General features: G+C 53.3%; 1 protein-coding gene across 4 annotated transcripts in view; it reads left to right on the top strand.

Moving 5' to 3' along the window:
- Positions 1 to 673: 673 nt before the first annotated feature.
- DLGAP3 (DLG associated protein 3) overlaps positions 674 to 13,757 on the top strand; it is a 63,840-nt gene continuing 50,756 nt past the window's right edge. Inside the window, exons 1-2 of one of the 4 annotated variants that reach the window (XM_054681096.2) lie at positions 2,724 to 4,621; positions 4,858 to 4,966. The gene's annotated coding sequence lies outside the window, so the exon portion shown is untranslated. Of the gene's footprint in view, positions 888 to 2,723; positions 4,622 to 4,857; positions 4,967 to 6,687; positions 7,627 to 13,757 lie in introns of those variants that run through there. The other 3 variants (XM_054681097.2, XM_016958857.4, XM_016958859.4) reach the window with 3 other exon arrangements.

Genomic DNA, 13,757 nt, shown 5'->3' on the forward strand with positions numbered 1-13,757 from the left:
GGCGGGGGCCCAGCACAGGCGGCAGGTACAGCGGGGCTCTCCATCCACACTGGGGATGCCTCGGCTGTGCGGACTGTGGGTGGGGGACGCCTGCCAGCGGCTCCGAGGCCGGGCACAGCGCCCCATCCTGGCAGGGGCTGGGGCCGAAGAGGGGGGCTCCCTGACCCCAGGCCAGGAGCTGAGGTCAGGCGGCCGACCGGGAAAGCCCGAAGGAGAGTCTCCTAAGCGGACGGGCCTGGGGGCTGTGTGTGACATTCAGGGCGTGACTGCCCCTCGGCGGGGGGCGAGACCCGGTCCGTGAGGCTGAGCTGGTCCCCGCCCGCCCGCCCGCCCGCCGCTGCCGGGCTTGGGTCCCTGTGCCCAGGTCGGCTGTGCGTGGCCGTGACACTTCGGGTGCCTGTTCCTGGGTCCCCGGGGAGGGGGATCTCATTCCTGCCCCTACGCTGGGCGCCCCCAGCACCGTCGCTCAGCGAGGTGGGCGCTCCTCCGGGACCCCGGCGGCCGCCCGCGGGCGGCGACCTCGGCCCTCCTGGGTCCGCGCGGGGGCGGGGAGCTCGGTCCCCCTCCCTCTTCCTCTCCCTCTCCCTCTCCCTGCTCGGCTGCCCTGCGCGGGGGCGGGGGCGGGGGCGGGGGCGGAGCGCGCGGGCGGGATCCCCCCGCCTCCCCTTCCCGGTCCCCGGGAAATCCAGCCTCCGTGGCTTGGCCGCCTCCCGCTTCCGCGCCCGCTGCCGCTCGGCGCTCGCTTGGGGCTCCGCAGCCGGCGCGGCCCCTCAGCTGGGGGCTCCGCAGTGCCGGGCCCCGGTCCCTGCCCGCCTGCCCAACGCCGCAGCGCCCCCGGCCCGGGCCGCCGGCACCATGTAACCCGGCCGGAGCCCGAGCCGGGCCAGGTAAGCCGCGGGGAGGAGTGGGGACGGGGCCGCGCTCGCGGCGCCCTCTGCAGCGCCCCCCAGGCACGGCCCGGCTGCGGCCCCGGCGCCGCCCACGCCCCGGGCTCCGGCGCTCGGCTCCCGGCCCCGGGAGGGGGGAGGGGCTGGGCCTCCTCAGCTGCCCCCGCTCCTGCCCCGGCCTGGCTGCCCGCGGGCCCGACCCGAGGGGCGGGCAGGGGACCACGCGGACCGCGGACCCACTCTCCCGGTCAGGGCCGCGGGGGCAGGCCAGCCCCGGCCCAGCCCTCGCCCGGCTGGAGGCTCGGGTCTGGGAGGGAGTAGCCAGCTGGTTGTGGGGGGAAGTCGTGGTGCTGGGGAGATCCGGAGAGAAGTTTCCTCTGCAGGTGTGTGAATGTGAGTGCGTGTCGCTGTGTGTCTGTGCCGAGTGTGTCACTGTGTGGGTCTGTGGGCGATTGTGTGTGCCGGTGAGTGTATGCCGTGAGTGTGTGCGTGTGTCACTGTGGGCGAGAGTGTGTGTGCATGTTAGTGGGTGTATGCAGCGTGAGTGTGGAGGGTGGTACTGTGTATGCATCTGTGGACATGTGAGTGAATGAGTGTGTGCTGTCCCTATGTGTGCCTGTGTGTGTCTGTGAGTGTGTGAATGGATGTGTGTGCCGGCGTGACTGTCCCTGTGAGTGGGTCCCGGTATCTGCCCTGTGTGACTGTGTGTGTGTGTGTGTGCGCGTGTGCGCGCGCGTGCGTTGGCTGTGTGAGAGAGAGTGTATCTGAGCGCGGTTCACTCTGAATCACCCACACCTGTGCTCTGTCCCCCCCACTGTCCCCCCATTCCTGGTGGGATATGGGACAGGGAGATGAGACTTTTCCGAGGTCAGATCATTCCCCCCTTCTCTGGGGACCCCTGACCCTTGATTCAGGCAAGAGCTTTGTGGCACTCCCCAGCTTGGTCTCTACCTTCACCTACCTCAGGGGATGCCCTCTGGGATGTTGCTGGTCGTGTCCTTCCTGCACGCTAAGGCCCCTGGTGGGTGGGAGGGGGGATCTGGGGCGAGCTGGAGTATGTGCCTGCGTGTGCTGCTTCTCCTTTTGGGGGCCTGGGAACTTGTGTCATCTCAATAATGCTTCACCAAGGGCCTTTTAGAGCTAGGAGATGAGGAGGCCAGGTGGAAGCGTCTGCCCTGTTAGTCATCAGAGCAGGTGGCGCTCTCCCAGACTTCCAAGTCCCAAACCTTCAAGTTCTGGGTCATTGGTTCAGTCCACTGGCTCCGGGTGGGTCTGTACTAAGCTCTTTGAAGTAATAATAATAAAATAATGCCCTCATATTAGTTCAGGGCTTTTGAAAATGCTGCCCTCTGAACTCTTCTCATTTCCCCAACAGCCTTGGGAAGCAGGCAGGACAGGTATCACGTTAAGCCATATGCAACTGCAATATTCAACTGTTTTTATTTAACCTACAAAAACAGCAATTTCATATGGTTCAACCAAATATAATGCCGATTTACAGATGAAGATGTTGAGGCTTGAGAAATGAATTGCATTTTCCACAACCACACACTGCTAGTTAGTGGTACAGAAAGACTTCAGCCCGGGTCTTTCAGTGACCCAAAGAACTGGGCTGGGCCAAGGTTAGAGAGTGGTACTTCCTGGTGTGCTCTCTCTGACCCTGGGGGCACTGCCCTCTACCACTGCGCAGCATTCCCTGAATGCTGGGGCTACTTCTGCACCCAGCTGCCAATGCCTAAAAGAGTGGGGAGGGGGGGAGAAGAGAGGAGGGAGGGGAGGGAGAGGCTTCGTGAGTTGGCAGTGAATCAGGGTCTAAAAAGGGAGCTGGGAGGGCTAGGGTGGCAGGTGTTTCTAAAAGGAACATGAACATAGGATGAACGGCCTCACATACAGCCCCCGCATCTCCCACCCGCCACTGCCCCACTGATCTGGCAGGCAGGGACCGCTGAATTTTGTGCCAGGGGGCTCACATCCAACGAGTGAGCTTGTAGGTAGCTGTAGAATGATGGCCAGGAGAGGAACCTTAGTATTGACTTGGTCCAACCTCTTCATTACAAACCGGGGACTCTGAAGCCCCAAGAAGGGAGGGGACTTGCCCAAGGTCACACAACAAATTTGTGAGTTCCTAGGCTAATCTTAGACGAGGAACTTTGCAATCCTCCATGTTGCCTTCTATTCCTGAACTCTCCCCACCCCCATCAGAGCTGAGTACAGGGGATTTTTGGAAAAGAAATGAAGACTCAAAAAGCCTAAGGCTGTACATCTTTCAACTTGGGACTCCTTGCCAAAGAGAGGGCGCTACAGATGTCGCTGGGGGTAGGGATTCCTAGCCACACCCACCACCGAGGTAGGCCATGGGCTTGTCTTGTCTTGATTCCTGCTGGTGAGGGGCTGGAGCTGCTACAGGCCAGACTCCCAGACTTTCTCATGTTAGTACCTGCTTTCAGCGGCTGCCTGACACCTAACATCATCTCTTCCAGCTGATGTTGGGGCTCGAGCTGGCTAAGCTTGTTTTCCTTCATCCTCCCCAGTTTCCAGTGCATTTTGCCTCTAGCTGGATGGACCATTCCTTACCTTATTGGGTTCCTAATGAATAGAGAAACTTCTGGGGCTTGTCTGATTTAGGAAGGGTCTGTAGTTACCCCCAAACCCTTTCTAATGAAATCTTCCAGGAGTCTAGGACAAATGATAAAGGGATTACCCCCATTTTACAGGTGGGGAGACTGAAATTCAGCAAGGGGCCCCGTATTTGGTTGTTTTTTAGTTTTTTGGGGGTGAGGTGATGAAGGGAGCAAATGATGATAAAAACTTTTGCCTAGAGGAGCTTCCAAAGACCCCTTCTGGTCTTACCATCCCCACGGTCAGGAAACCTTCCCAGATTCTGATTTCATTCCCACTTGGTAGAGTCAAAGCTTTGTCACTCAGTGGGGGTTGGAAGAACAGCTGCGTACCCTCCACTATGCAAGCATTATGTCTTGATTTCCTCTTTATCCACCCTGCCCCTCCCCAGTCTGAAGGCTGCTGGCTCAGCGGGCCTCCTGCCGTCTGGGGAGTCTGGGTTTGAGCTGGGGTGAGGCGGTGGCACCATCGTTATGGTAACGAGGTGCCAGCTCATCATTGCTAATAACTTGTCAGGCCCCTGGGCTCCATGCAGCGTCTCTTCCTACCAGCCCTTCTTCCCATGTCACAGACAGAAAAAGTAAGGCTTTGATGGAGGGGTCTGGGAATAAGGGAGTCTGGAGAAGTGGGTGGCCTTGTCCCTGGGGCTGTAGCTGGAGAGCTGCGGGGAGGCTGCTTGGAAGCTGGTTTACACACATGGTTACATAGGCTTGCATATGATTGCGTGGGCTGTTAACATGTGAAAACACTCAGAACATGCTTATATAAACTTATACAGGCTAGCTGACATGTTCATGTGTTTTTACACAGCAGCCCACAGGCAAACATGCTTCCAAGCATCAGAACATGCTTGTGCCTGAATACTGTCTCTACCATCTGCACATAAGGCACCCAAGAAATCTGGGTTTGTGGGGGTGTCCAGGTATGTGGGTGGGGATCTGATCTTTTTCTGATGCAGCTTCAAAGTGTCTTGTTAACAAAGGGACAGAATGGTCCCAGGGTTCCTTCTTCTTCCTTCCAGTTAAGAGCTCAGAGTGGAAGTGGGCTGGGGATGGTGTCGGGGGCCCAAGCTCCCAGCTCCCAAAGGCCCCTGCTTCTATGCCCTTTGAGCTCAGGTAGACCCTGCCCCCCTCACTGTCTGTTCTTTCTCATCCTCTCCTCTTCCTGTGTGTAAATATTAAAGAGCTGAGCCTGCAGGGCTGATGTAGACATGGGGAGAGAATGAAATTAAAAAGGATTCCCTCGCCCCCATCTCGACACCCCCGCCCCGCAGTCCCTCGCTCCTGCTTCTTCCCCTCTCCCCTCTCCCCTCCCCTCACTCAGTGCTTCCACATGTCTCTCCTCCCCCCAGTCCAGATGGGAGCTGGCTCCTTCAGAAAGGGGGCTCAGAACAGGGTGTGGGGAGCTACCTCTCTCTGCCTCCCCCCACCACATCTGTCTGCAGGGCTGGGAGCCCCCACGTGAGTATTTCTTTTATTTTTGGGGTGGTGGTTAAGAAGGAAAGTGGTTTTTAGAACCAGCTGTGAGTGGCATTGAGAGGCTCTGGGCTGAAGGAAGGTGGGTGGGGTCCTCTCTCAAGGTTCCCTCAGGGAAGCCCCATGTCTGGGTTTCTTTTCTCTCTTGGGACATAGAGGGAAGGTGGGGGGGGGGGTTGTCAGGTGCCCCCGGTGGATGGGAGCGACAGTGGGAGGGGCAGGGGAGAGGGGCTTCTGTTCTAAAGGGGGTGTGTGGTGGGGTAAACCTGTTCCTTCCTGGCATCCTGCGTTTCTGGCTACCGGGGCCGGCAATGTAGCTGGGAACTGTCCCGGGTGCTGAGTGGGACTCGGCGGGGATTTGCTCCTTCGGAGCTGTCCCGAGTGCTGAATGAGGCTTCGTTCGGTCCCGATGGTGGAAAGGCGGAGGGCAGTGGGGAGGGCTCACTAGAAAAATTCTCCCAGATGACCCACTTTCCAAGGGCAGAGTCCCTGGATGGAAATATGGATTTGGAGTTCTCCCTATGGTTTAGGTTTCACAGTTGTTAGTGGTATTTAGGAACCCTTCCCCCAAGGGGCCCCTCTCCCCTTTTGCTGTTTCAGTTCCCTCTCTCCCTTCCAAAACCATTGTACTGTTATTATCGGGGTAGAGTTGGAGAATGATATTGTGCCTGTGAGATCTCATCTCCTGGGAACGTTTTTTTAGCGCAACAAGCTCAGAGATATTGATACCAGCCTTTCACCTACTGGGTCCCAGAATTTCAGGCTCAAGGTGGTTCTGGATTAAGAGAACGTGGGTCTTTCTGGTTAGGTGTGGGGTGGTTACAGCTCAGGAGTTCAGGATAACTTGACTGGCCACTTGATATTCCCTTGCCCATCATACTTTGGGATTTGGGACAGGGACACTGAAATATTCTGCAAGCCTGTCCTGTGTTCTGCCCACTTCCAAACCTAGCTCAGAGCAGCATTTGGGAGAGACTTTTGTTGGGGAGGAAGATTTTTAAGCAAAGGATTCAAGGAGTGGGTGGGGTTGTTCAGTGCCATGGAGAAGAGAAGGGGGAGGCTACTGGAGACAGGGCAGTGGGAAAAGAGGAAGATCTGGGGGAGTAAAAAATATTCAAATGGAGGGATGAGGTCTGGGTTTCAGTCTTTAGTTCTCTTGGATATCTTTCTCCTTATGGCTTAGAGTCAGGGTCATTTCAAGTATCTGTATTCTTATGCACTGTCTTTGTAACCATGAAGGGAATAGAGCAAGGAGTTTCTTAAGGTCCCTTCCCTTGTCATCCCAGGGGGATGAGAGCCAAATGTCAGGACATGCAGATGAGTCTGTAGGGGAACAACAGGCAGGAAGGGATGATGGTGGCTTCACTTCTCATCCCCAAGAGCACAATCAAACATTCAAATGGGATCCTCCCTGTGAGGGGAGGAAGGAGACAGTTTCCAGATAATACTGGGCAAAAATTGGGTGTGGTAGGGAGTTCAAGAAAAGGGAGAGGTATCTAGGGATCTCAAACTGAACCAGTTGATCCCTTCCCACATGTGACTTGTAGTTCATAAGGAGCCCCTCACCCATCATGTTTTTGATGTAACTCATCAAGATGATTCCTGCCTTCTCTAGCTGCTTGGGAGGAGCTGAGTTTTCCTCTGCTGTGGGTGCTGGGAGGTGGTGGGTGTGGGTGTGGGTGCCTGTTTGGGGAGGGGAGGTGTTTGTGCTCCACTCAGCTCCCTTGGTTACATAACAGCTTTGATAAGACTTTACTTTGGAGCTGCTGCTACTGCCTGAAGCAGTCACCCCTCCACCCCCACATGAAATGCTAGATGTCCACCCCCTTTTCCCTGGCCCCTTAGAGAGTCCTGCTCTTCCTGATCCACTGTTCCAGCAGCTGCTTCCTTGCCAGGAGGTGTCTGCAGCTTGCCTCCCTGCTCCCTTCCCAGCTTCTGCTTTCAAAATACTTGCTTCTTTTGTTATTTGAGCCCAGGTCACCACCTTTACATTTTTAAGCCTCCTGGTCTACCCTCTCCCTTGTAGGGCCCACAGGCTGGGAAGGGAGGGATTCACTGATCACGAAGCTCCCCTCTAGGGAAGAAAAGGGGTGTTTTCTAGGAGGTTTTAGCACCCACAGTTAATTTCCTTACTATTTCTTCCTCTGCCCCAGTAACTTTTGGAGTTTTAGAGTGTTAGACCTTTACCCAGAGGTGCTGGGAGGAAGGATTTTGGCCTTGATATTTTCTCTTTCTTTTCTTTCGTTCTTTCTTTTTTAGAGTTAAGGGGTTGCATATACGGGGGGATTGTCTCCTGGGTTTGAAGAGGTACACCTACTTTATTGTTACTCCTACCCAGGTTGTCTGAGGAAATACTCGTTTCTCTAGGCATGGGATGAGGGCATGACAGGGCCCTTTTAAAAAAAAAAAATGACGATTTTTTCCCACTGAGAGTGGGTGGGAATGGGATGTGTCCAGGAGTGGGTATATCTCATTGATAACAGGAACAACTTTCCAAATAGAGAAGTGGGAGACTAGCAAGAGGAGAGAGCAAATGCAAACTTGTGATGTACTTGGAGAGAATATGAAGGATAGAAGCCAGGGGAGGGGCTGGATATCTCTGCAAGATCTGGGACTCCAGTACACATGCATGCGTATTTCTGCCTGTGAGTGAGTATATGACTGTGTATATGTACATAAGTATATGTGAGTATGCTGTGTATATGTGTATAAGCACATCTATTTGTATAAGTGTGGATGTGTGTATATATATATGACTCTATGTATGCATTCATGTATATATGTGAATGTGAAGGAAATTACTGAATTAAACCAATGTGTGCATGTCTGTGTGTGTGTATGTGGTGTGCTTATCCAGTAATGCCTTTGTGTGAGTGTAAGCATGCATGTGAGCATGTATGTGGGGCATGCATATATGTACCGTATCAACCACATATGAATATATGTACACAAGTTGAGGCAAACCTGTGAATAAATGTAAGAAAGAGAGAGACCGATTCTGACTGAACATTGGGCTACCCAAAAGTGTCTTCCCATCAGCTTGAGCTTGATCACCCTGCTACTTGTAGCTCTTCTCCAGAAAGTAGGCTCCCTGAGGTCTCTCAAATTCTCATGTCCTTGGGAGCCAACTGTTCTCCATCATATGAAAGAAGTTTGTGGAGGGAAAACCTGTAAGGCCTTGGGGATAGCCAAGTAAGAAATCCAGGCTCCAGGCTGTTCAGATGCTATGGTGCTCAGGGCTGTATGTGGGGAAAGAGGATCAGGGCTTAAACATTGGCATTGCTACAGAAGTTTCAAAATTCAACAAGTTGGTCCTAGTGGATGAAAGGGGTAGTGAGTAAGAGGGGGGCCCAAGTGCGTGCATAAGCCTCATACATACAAGATGTGACAATACACGTGTACAGGTACATGTGCATATTACTTGTCTGTGCCATAATAGGCATATATCAACATAGGTGCACTTTCTAACATGTACATCCATTAACAAATCTACAGGAGTGTCTATACCAACACGGGGATTTGTCAGCATGCACATACATGCTAACACGTATACTTGTGAACAGAATTTACAGAAATATGTGGGCATATGCTAACACTTGTCTGATTACAACCTATGGCCATATATATGTGCATCTCACTCATCTGGGTTAACAATAGCCTGCAAACATACCCTTCCCCATCGCACGTGCCTCACCCAATGCATCCATTCATTTAACCAGCATGTATTTTATGCCTCTAATCTGCCACATGCTGTGCTGGGCACTAGGGATGGTCCTTGACCTCAGATAACTTGGAATCTTGGGAGAGCAAAGGACCTGGAACCAAATAAGGAGAGTGTTAAGGAAGGTAGACACACGTAAGTGTTCATTGGAGGGAGTGGGGACCTAAAGAGAGGTAGGTTGGCTCTGGAGTGAGGAAGGGAAAGGTTTGGTAAAGGATCCATAGAAGGGGAGGCTTTTGAGTTGAGGTTTAAAAGTTGAACAGGTGCTTACCAGGTGAGCAACTGTGGGAACAGGTATTTCAGTGACAGGAAATGTTCCAGATGGTCTTCCCACTTCCACCCTTGCCAGCCCCACCTCCGTAGACTCTTTCCCAAAAAGCAGCCAGAGGAAAATGAGGTCTTGCCTTTCCAGTGGCTTTCCATCTCACTCAGAGTGAAATCCAAAGTGTAGTGCGTCCTGAGCAACGTGAGTGCTACGTGTGCAAAGCCCCCTATTACCTCCTGGATCTCAGGGGCCACTCCTACGTGGGTTTCTTTTCTGTTTCATAAAAAGCACAGTTCCTTGTGGAGGCAACTGCGCTTGCTTTTCCCCTCAGCCTGAAATGCTCTCTAGGCAACTCACTTCCTCACTGTATCTGAGTCTTTGCTTAAGTCACATTTTTGGAAAGACCTCCCCAACAGTCTATCTTAAATAGCCCATTGTCATTCTATCTCCTCACTCCATTATTATTACTATTATTATTTATCTCAGTACTTGCCACCACCATTATTTTATATATTTGGTCATCATCCCTCTTTTTCCACTAGAATATAAACTTCATGAGCATGGGAGCTTCATCTGCTTTGTTCATTGCTGTATCTACAGTGTCCAGAAGAGTATTCAGCTTGGAGTAGGCAGTCGATACATATTTGTTGAATAAAGAAATTTTAGCTAGCCGTCAGCCAGTGAGGAGAAAGGATCAAGGTGAACAAGATGCAAGGCAGGGAGACCAGTTAGGAACCTGTTGTCATAGCTTTGGTGAGCAATTAGGATAAGAGTGGCCTGATGTAGAACACCAGCAGTGGGAGTGGAGAAAAAGAGACACAATGTACAAACACATGCATGCACAAATGTACATGCATGTGCTTGTACTTTAATCACATCTGCTGTTTTAGTAGGGGAAGGCTAAGGAGGAAAGTAAAAGTGTCTTTATGTGTATGTGTGGTATGTATGTCATGAACACCTCATGACAGGCTGGACACCCTCCAGCTAATGCCAACTGCAGTTCTCCCTTCCTTTTGGATCTTGTCACCAATATCCCATGTATGTTCATTCCTGCCAGCCAGGCTGCAGAGGGCTGCCATGCGGGGTCTCTGTGGTTCCACCCTGTCAGTGATGCAGGGCTCCTGCCATAGGGAACAGGAGTTGGGAGCCAGGTCTTGAACAAAGGGAATGGTCTTAGGAGGTCAGAGCCACAGACAGAGACTTAGAGACACTTGGAGAGAGGCACGTGGACTGTGAGAGGAGTAGAGAGAAGGGGAATGGCTGCGGAGAGCTCAGAGATGGAGAGCTCAGGCATGGCCCAGACTTCCTGAAGCCAGATGTGGTGGGGGTGGGACAGCATCCTTAGGCAGCTTCTAATGCCTGGCCCCAACCTCTTCCCTTCTTCTCCTGCTCCACTTCTGGTCCTCTACCCTGGTGGTGTGGATGCCTTAGCCAAGTATGGACTTAGGAATGATTTGTCCCCAGGGTTGTGATGTGAATTCAGGTATATGGGGAGACCTGGAGGAAGGGGTCCCCATTTCTATAACACATTTTGTGGTCTGGCAATAGGGGAGTAATTTCTCTGAGTGTCTCAACTTTTGTTCTTTTCTTTTCTTTTCTTTTGAGATGGAGTCTCACTCTGTCACCCAGGTTGGAGTGCAGTGGCATGATCTCAGCTTACTGCAACCTCTGCCTCCTGCTTTCAAGCGATTCCCCTGTCTCAGCCTCCTGAGTAGCTGGGATTACAGGCACTTGCCACCACGCCCGACTAATTTTTGTATTTTTAGTAGATATGGGGATTTCACCATGTTGGCCAGGCTGGTCTCGAACTCCTGACCTCAAGTGATCCGCCCACCTCGGCCTCCCAAAGTGCTGGGATTACAGGTATGAGTCACTGCACCCGGCCTGGTTGTTTTCCTTTCTCCCAAGAGAGCATGGAGAATTGAGCTTGTGTTGCAAAATGAGCAACTGAGGTTAAACCTCAGGCAGGACCAATCAGCTGCTAGCATTAAGAGACTAAGGCATAGTATGTGGGGAAAGCTGGGAGGACAGCTGCTAAGAAAAGGAGGAAGTGGGAGTTGGGGGTCTGCCCCACCCCATGCCACTCCAGGGACCTCTGGTGGAGGGGAGTGGTCAAGGCCTAAGATCCTCTTTGACACTTCCTCCCCCGGACCTGCAAGCATGGGGCTGGGTTGCTTCATGACCGAGAGGCCAGTGATAGAGCCCCTTCCAGACTCTAGGGGTGAAGGGGGGCCTCTTGCCTCTCTCCTCTCTCATCTGGGCTAGGGGCCAGGGTGCTGCAGCCGCTCCCCTCCCACCTGGGCTGTGAGCATGGGGGTTGGGCCGAAACAGCCGCCAGAGCCGCCCACCTGCCCGCGGTGTCATGGCAACGACTCTGCCCACGTGGACGATGAGGAAAGGGAGGAGAAGAGAGGAGAGGAGGCATCACAGCAGACACGAGGATGGGAGGGGCTCTTCAGGGTCCTGCGGGCGGAAGCCCCCACCCCTCTAGCTTGGCCCCTGGCCCTAGCTCCTTTCACCCCAGATCCCCTGGGGCAGGGTGGGGCTGGTGTTCCAGCTCTGGCCTCGGAGTGTGCGTGTCCTTGGATGTCCTGAGTAATGATGACCTTGGCTTCCTGCACTGTGGGGCCCTGGCCAGGGTCCTAGGGTATGTGGGGCTTTGGCATGTTCAGGCGTCTCCCTCTCTCCTTACCCCGCAAGTCGGGGATGGTGCCTGGGGCTGAGGGGATAAGAGCCCGACCTACTTCTCCATTTTCTCACTATTTTTCAAAAGGAAAATGACCCACTTTTCAGCCAATCGGACTGGGGCCTGTTCCCCGGCTGATTTCCTGAGCCCCCCTGCCCGGGCCTCTGCCCCATCCTCAGCCTATTAGCCACGTGCGGGACCCACTTCCTAAGGGTAGCAGGTGAACCTGTGTGGAGGGGTCCTCCCCTGCCATCTGCACCAGGCTGAGTCTGTTCTCAGTGAGGCAGGGGTGGGCCAAGGCCTGGCTGAGACCACATCAGCTCCGCATTGAGCAGACCCCCTTGTCTGCCTCCACCCTGGGCACTGTAAGGGTCCTGCTTGCCATCCCCATAGACCCCCAGGGCACACCTCGAGGTGAGGCAGGAAGGACTTCGGAAGGGTGGAAGGAGGATTCTGCCTCTCCTCTCTCCCTGTGTCAGTGGATGGTGACAGGCTGTCTTCCCAAGCTGCTTCATTTCCACATGGAAAGGGAGCCTGTGGCACTAGAGAACCATGCCTGTCTGTCTGTCTGTCTGTATGCCTGGCTGGCAGAGTTCCTCTGAGAGACCCCCCCTCTGAGGGTTCTGCCTGTGCCTCATTTCCCAAGCCCCTCCTTTTCTCTAGGATATTGGTCTGGGCCTCCGAGCCCCCTCCCTCCCTCAGCTATATTGGCCTGGGCTGGCTTGGGGGGTGATTAGGGATTTAATTATTTAGTTTCTCCAGCTCAGTAGATTAATTCCATCCATCACAGGCAGGCTGAGCCTTCTTCCCCTCTCTGGACTGCCTGGCCAACCCCAGAGAGAAGGAGCATCATGGCTCACCTGGGCCTAGTACTGGATCTGGGAACAATGGATAAAGTTCTTGTTTGGGGAGGATTTAATGAATGACCTTGAGCAGATGTGGGTGCCTAAATGCTGTGAAATGAACATGTATTTCTGTCATATGGGGATAAACATGTGGACATGTATTTAAGGTTTTGTATCTGTGCAGCTTCTATGCACACAAGCATCAAAGTCTATTGGATGGATAGCCACGGTGGCTCAAGCCTATAATCCCAGCACTTGGGAGGCCGAGGCAGGAGGATCACTTGAGCCCAGGAGTTCAAGACCAGCTGGGGCAACATAGTGACACTGTCTCTACAAAAAAATAAAAAATTAGCCAGGCACGGTGGTACATCCCTGTAGTCCCAGCTACTTGGGAGGCTGAGGCAGGAGGATTGCTTGAGCCTGGGAGGTCAAGGCTGCAGTGAGCCATGACAGTGCCACTGCACTCCGGCCTGGGTGACAGAGCAAAACCCTATCTTGAAAAAAAAAAAAAAAAGAGGAAAAAGGATCTATCGGATGGAAATGCACATGAGGTGTATGAACCCTCATAGGAACAAGTTTGTGTGGGTCTGTGTATACAGCGTGACGGTGACTATATAGATGAGGTCAGGTGCTGTGTAAGTTGTGTATGGATGACTGCGTGGCTGTGTAATTTGCCTCTGGCTGAACACCTGTTAATTTGTGAATGAACAGTCTTGGGGCAGTGTATAGCTGTGTATGAGGAAGAGATGACAGAGATGGAAGGTTTCCTGAGGCTGAGTGATGAGAAAGGGCACACTGGGGTCCACCTATTGGCCTCCTCAGACCAGTTTGGTCAGGGAGACATGCTACTTTAAAGGTGCTCTGAGGCCGGGCGCGGTGGCTCACGCCTGTAAGTCCAACACTTTGGGAAGCTGAGGCGGGCAGATCACGAGGTCAGGGAGACCGAGACCATCCAGGCCAACATGATGAAACCCTGTCTCTTCTAACATGCAAAAAAGAATTAGCCAGACGTGGTGGCACGGGCCTGTAGTCTCAGCTACTCGGGAAGCTGAGGCAGGGGAATTGCTTGAACCTGGGAGGCAGAGGTTGCAGTGAGCTGAGATCGTGCCACTGCACTCCAGCCTGGCGACAGAGCGAGTCTCTGTCTCTAAATAAATAAAATAAAATAAAATAAAATAAAATAAAATAAAAAATAAAAGTATTCTGCTCAGCCTAGGCCTTGGTCAGGCCTGGACCCAGACTCAGATTCAAATCCTTCT

This window comes from Pan troglodytes, chromosome 1, assembly GCF_028858775.2.
Source record: "Pan troglodytes isolate AG18354 chromosome 1, NHGRI_mPanTro3-v2.0_pri, whole genome shotgun sequence".
Lineage (NCBI taxonomy): Eukaryota > Metazoa > Chordata > Mammalia > Primates > Hominidae > Pan > Pan troglodytes.